This window comes from Pinus tabuliformis, chromosome 9 (genome assembly GCF_031772625.1).
Source record: "Pinus tabuliformis cultivar Carrire ecotype Pingquan chromosome 9, CPIR1, whole genome shotgun sequence".
Taxonomy (NCBI): domain Eukaryota; kingdom Viridiplantae; phylum Streptophyta; class Pinopsida; order Pinales; family Pinaceae; genus Pinus; species Pinus tabuliformis.
Window position 1 is genome coordinate 1977468803 of NC_142307.1, and position 6050 is coordinate 1977474852.

The following is a 6050-nucleotide window of genomic DNA, read 5'->3' on the forward strand; positions in this document are numbered from 1 at the left end:
GATTCAAACAAGAGACAAAGTTGTTCAAATTGTTTTTGCATCGGATCCTACAAGTCTTTTTGTTCCCTTGTCTCTTTTTGAATAGTACTATCGAGAGAGATAGTTCCTTGCTCGATCACCTATTTTATTTGTAAATACATTGTAGTGTGTTAGGATGATCTTCTTCATGCTCCTGTTGTTGTCGCTTAGGAAATTTCTCCTCCTCACCATTGTTAGTGTTATGTACCTTTATTTGTTGTTTAGTAAGCAACCTGTGCCATTCTTTTAGCCATCTGTTGAAAATTTGTGAAACAGTTTTCTCATCAAACTTATATGTACACTTCAACCATTGCTTTAGGGAGTCTTCATGGGATTTTATATACATATCGTGTGGCGTGGCGTGGATTTTTGCCACTTCTTTGTAAGCCTAGACAAATTATACCAAAATACACAATACCTTCAGTATAGACTAGTTGATGTCCTCTTTCCAAATGTAAAACTTAACATTGGTATCTATCTGACACTTCTTATCCGAGTTATGCCAGTGATCTAAAAATGAGATCTTAGACTAATATTAGGGTATTACAGACTCATGTGCAGGATTTTCCTATATTACTTAGTGCAACAGATCGAAAAGATTACGAATAATATAGACAATGAGCAGTTAGAGAAACATAACAGACACACACACATAACACAACAAATAATCAAGGAGTTCACCCAAAACTCTTGGGCTACGTCCCCTGGTCTAGCTTTCAGTGGTGACCTCTCTATTATGTCTTAAAGAGCAGAGTTTTTACAAATGTGAGCTCAAATTGAGTCTCAACACAACAGGAACAAACAACAAGGTTTTTCTTGAATCGCTCAAGTCTTTTTGAGTACACAGACTCTCCCTCTCACTCTCTGTCTCAGCATTGCTTATCTCTGTTTCTGACACTGAGTGGCTTTTAAGCCTATCGGCACTTGTTTGTTCATTTTCCCTTTCGGGCTCTTTGGCTCCCGGCCTCTGTCTGCTCAAATCCCCTTTGAGCATTAACCAATCATGGTGTAACGTCTTCAGGTATGGTGGCCACCTGTTTTGCAACGGAAGGGACCATCAACGCGTTGAAATCCAAAAAATATTGTTTCTCTATTTACACAAAGAAATACATAGAAATGCTGTAAAATCTGCCAAACTATCATTTATCGGACTTCAAATATTATCAATTCTGCCCTAGACTCCATCAGGTCCGCCTTTGTATCACTATCACAAGTCGCTAGTCACAGGTTCCTTTGTATTTGGGTTTATAATGAAAAACCCCAAATACACAGGAAAACCCGTAAAATTTCTCCATGTCGGACTTTAAATATAATTGTATCACATTCATAACCCTTTCGGGTCTGGCTATATCACTTATTGCATATCGCTTTTGACTTCCGATCGTCGATTGCTTTGATTGGCTTTATCGGCTATCGACGCATCGGTGTATCGCATGGTCGCTTGCCTGTGGCATCACTCCATACATAACTGTGATGCGATATTGTGATGCGATATATTGCAATCACATATCACTAATCCTTCCAACCGTGGGTTATTCCTTATTTATATGCATATGAGCGACGCAATATTGCGCGAGTAGATCTAGATCATTGATCTGTGCGCTTGATTGACAATCCTTGTTTAATCGCGCTTGATCGCCATCGCGATTTCCATAAGACCACTTCTGATTTACTCCGCCTACAACCTCTGATTGTGATATGCCGATTAGATCTGGACCGTTGATCAGCCAGATCCGACGACTCCTATGCATTGTTGTTTTAGCCTCTGATAGGCTCTGTTTTCACCATTTCTGCGTGTTTTTCTCGTCCGATAGTGTTTTCCGCCATTCTTAAAGGTTTATCCTTGGCGATAGTTCTTACGTATTGAAGACATAGAGGGTTTTTAGGATCCATTTTTGGATCACGCCTTCCCATTGAAAAGCTTTTGGACCACCAAAAGTTGGTTTTTAAGTATCGATCAAGTGAGGATACAACTTCCTCACTTGTCCAATCTCTATCCATCGTGCACTGCTTGGTTTTGAACCTTTGAGTTTGATTCTCAGGTACTCAACATCCCCTCTACGCATAGTTCTCACCTTCTTGTCCAGAACTGTGTCTTCCTACAACTCATTGAGATATTCAAGCAACAGATCATCAATAGAAGGCAACTGACTTTGCTCTTCAGGATCTTCAATCAATGAAGGTTCATACAGTCTCAAGTTCTCTGCATTAACGACTGAATAGATATGCATATAAGCTAGCAAATCAAGGCGAAAAGCATTTTCACCAATTTTCTCAAGTATCTTGAAAGGCCCATACCTTATTGGTTTCAGCTTCTTACCTTCACCTTTCATTCTATCTTTGCTGATGTACAGCCAGACTTGATCACCAACTTGGAAGCTATGCTCAATTCGATGCTTGTCATGCCTTGCCTTGTACTTGGCCTGGATTCTTTCCAGCTGTTCCTGCACTGCCTGGTGAATTTCTTGGATCTGTTCAATGAACTTGGTTGCTTTGTCCACATCACTGTGTCCATCAACTGCTATGTCTTTACCAAAGACAAAATCCAAGGGAGAATTTGGTATAAAGCCAAAACAAGTCTCAAAAGGAGATCTCTGAGTAGAAGAGTTCTTTGCACGGTTGTAAGCATGTTTCACATAACACAAATGTTCATCCCAAAGCTTGGGATGCTTACTGCAATAGCCTCTAAGCAGCTGGTTCACTATCCTGTTGACCACCTACGTTTGACCATCTGTTTGTGGATGAAATGTTGTGCTCTTCTTCAATCTGGTGCCCATCAAATCCCATAGACTTGACCTAAACTTCCCAACAAATCGGGAATCTCGATAAGATACAATAGAAGTGGGTAACCCAAAATGAACCCATACATGCTGAAAGAACAGCTTCCCTGTTTGTTCAGCTATAACCTACTTGTTACAAGGTATCAAAATACACATTTTGCTGAACCTATCCACAATAAAATACAAATAATCATGACCTTTTCTAGATTTTGGCAATCCCCTAACAAAGTCCATGGAAACACTTTCTCGAGGATGAGAAGGAACTTGAAGTGGAGTGTACAAGCCTAACTTTCTATTATTGGGCTTGCTTTTAGCACACATAGTACACCCTTTAATATATCTAGAGACTATTTCATGCATTCTTGGCCAATAACAGAACCTTTGCAACTGTGCAATTGTTTTACTTACACCAAAATGACCTGATATTAGAGAAGTATGTGATTCTCAAATCATGTTAACTCTTTCAGTTTTAGGAATGCATAACTTTCCCAAATGATATAAGAGTTGGTCCTTTACATAATAATCCAATTCTTCTACTTGTTTACCATGACTTAAAGTTGCATATACATCTTAAAATCTACATCTTGAGCATATTGTTCAATGTAAATTTCATGCATTACTGAGTTATGTTTAAGTATAGTAAATGAATTTATGATTGGTCTTGATAGCATATCTGCAACCTTATTGTGTATGCCTTTCTTATATCTGATAACAAGATGAAATTGCTGTAGAAAACCCATCCACCTATAATGTCTTGATTACTGCAATTTAGTTTGTGAGTGCAAATATTGAAGTGGTTGATGATCTGTATGTATGATTGTTTCCTTATCCATTAGGTAATGTTTCCACTTTTTCACACTTTCTAATAATGCATACAATTCTTTATCATATGTAGGATGATTAACTACTGCTGAAGTAAATGTCTCAGAATGATAGCATATGGGTTTACCATGTTTCATCAACATTGCTCCCATGGCATAGTCACTGGCATTTGTTTCAATCTCAAATGGACATTGGAGATCTGGCAGTGCTAGTACTGGTGCTGTACTAGTTTTTTCTTTTAAGGTGTCGAAGGCTTTCTGCTGTTTTCCTCCCCACTGAAACACCTTGTTCAATCTTGTTAAAGCATGTAAGGGAGCTGCAATCAAGGAAAAGTTAGCAATAAACTTTCTCCAATATTGTGTTGCTCCTAGGAAACTCCTAACTTCTATAGTAGATTTGGGTTTAGGCCAGTTCACAATGACTTCAACCTTAGAGGGATCTATCTTCAATTCACCACCCCCTACAATATGACCCAAATAATTTAAAGATGTTTTGCCAAATTCACATTTTGATAACTTCACATAGAGATTTTCTCTTTTCAAAACATCTAAAGTCTGCTTTACATGCTTCAAATGTTCTTCCCATGTTTTACTGAAAACAAGAATGTCATCTAAATATACAATTACAAAATCATCAATAAAAGGTCTGAGTACATCATTCATAACTCTCATGAAAGTGGCAGGAGCATTAGTTAAGCCAAAAGGCATAACCAACCATTCATACAGCCCTTGCTTTGTTTTGAAAGCAGTCTTCCATGCATCTTGTTTTGCAACTCTAACCTGATGATAGCCACTACGCAAGTCTAACTTGGAAAAATAAACTGCTTCTTTCAACTGATCTAATAGATCATCAATGCGAGGAAGAGGATAACGATTCTTGATCGTTATTTTATTCAGTGCTCTATAATCAATGCACATCCTCCATGAAACATCTTTCTTTCTCACCAGTACGATTGGAGATCCACATGGTGATGTGCTTGGTCTTATGAACCCTTTATCGAGTAGCTCCTGTACCTTCTTCTTGATATCTGGATTCTCTAAAGCGGATAACCTGTACATTTCGATGTTAGGTAATGGAGCATCTTGCTGCAAATGAATATCATGTACTATTTCTCTTTTGGGTGGCAGACCTTTAGGTTTTTGAAATAGGATATCATATTCTGAAACAAATTTAACTAAATCAGCTTTCTGTTTAGCATCACAGCCTTCAAATACATTGGTTTTATCAAGGTTCTTTTCCTTTACAACCATTAGTAAAAATTCCTTGCATGAATTTAAAATTCTTTTCATCTGCCCTGAGTTTATGAGAGAACAGTTATTTTTGAGTTTATAAGCTCTTACAATATATTCTATTCCATCTTTAGTGAGTTGATACTTATTTTCAGCTCTATAGAAAATGGCTTTTCTATCATACAAGTAAGGACTTCCTAAAACAATACCACATATATCCAAGGGAACTATATCTAACTCAACCTCATCTACAAATGTTGACCCAATAGCAAACCTAAGTTTACATTGTCTTGTCACTTGTAGCTTTGCTTTATCACATACCAAACCTAATGGATATGGATTCTTGTGAGGTGTTGTTAGTAATGCCAACTTCTTTACAATTGTTTCAGAAATCAAGTTTACTTGTGATCCACTATCAAATAAAGTATCAATCTTTTGGTGCTTGGAAATAACTCTAATATGAAAAATCTCATGTCTTTTCCTCTCATTATCTTCATTATCAATAGATTGTGCAGAATTACTTGTAGATGCTTCAGAATTTTTACCTTTTATACCTGTGGCTGTGACTGTTGTTTCATCACCTGAGTCTGACCCCAAGTCTTTCTGAATAACAGCAACAATCTTCTTCTTCTTACCACCGAACTTCTTAGGTTTCAACTCCGAATGCAAAGACCAGCAGTGTGCATCATCGTGTCCATCCTTCTTGCAATGAGTGCATGAAGGTTTGTCTTTCTGTACAACGTTTGTCTTCCTCTCCTTCCATTTTAGCTTCTTCTTTTCCTTGTTCTTGCTTGCAGATGGTTTTGATGATTCCCCAACCTTTGGGTTCACATTCTTGCCTCTAGCTTCTAGATGTGTAGCCTGAACTGATACATCATCTAGGCTAGTGGGATTAAACATGAGAATGGTGTGCTTCAAATAGCTATGTAGGCCACCTATATACTTCAACAAAGTTTCAGGTGAGTCTAGAGATATGCCTAGAGTTAAAGCTCTTTTTCTAAATTCTTGGGTATAACTTTGTACACTTTGGCCCTTTAATTGGCAAAGAGTTTTCCAACTCATCATTGCTTGCTGCATATAAGTTAGAGGATAGAATTGTTTTTTGATGGCAAAAACAAATTCATTCCAGGTAGAAAGAATTTTACCATGTCTCTTTAGATCAACTTGTGTCTTGCCTTCCCGCCACACTAGTGCAGTTCCT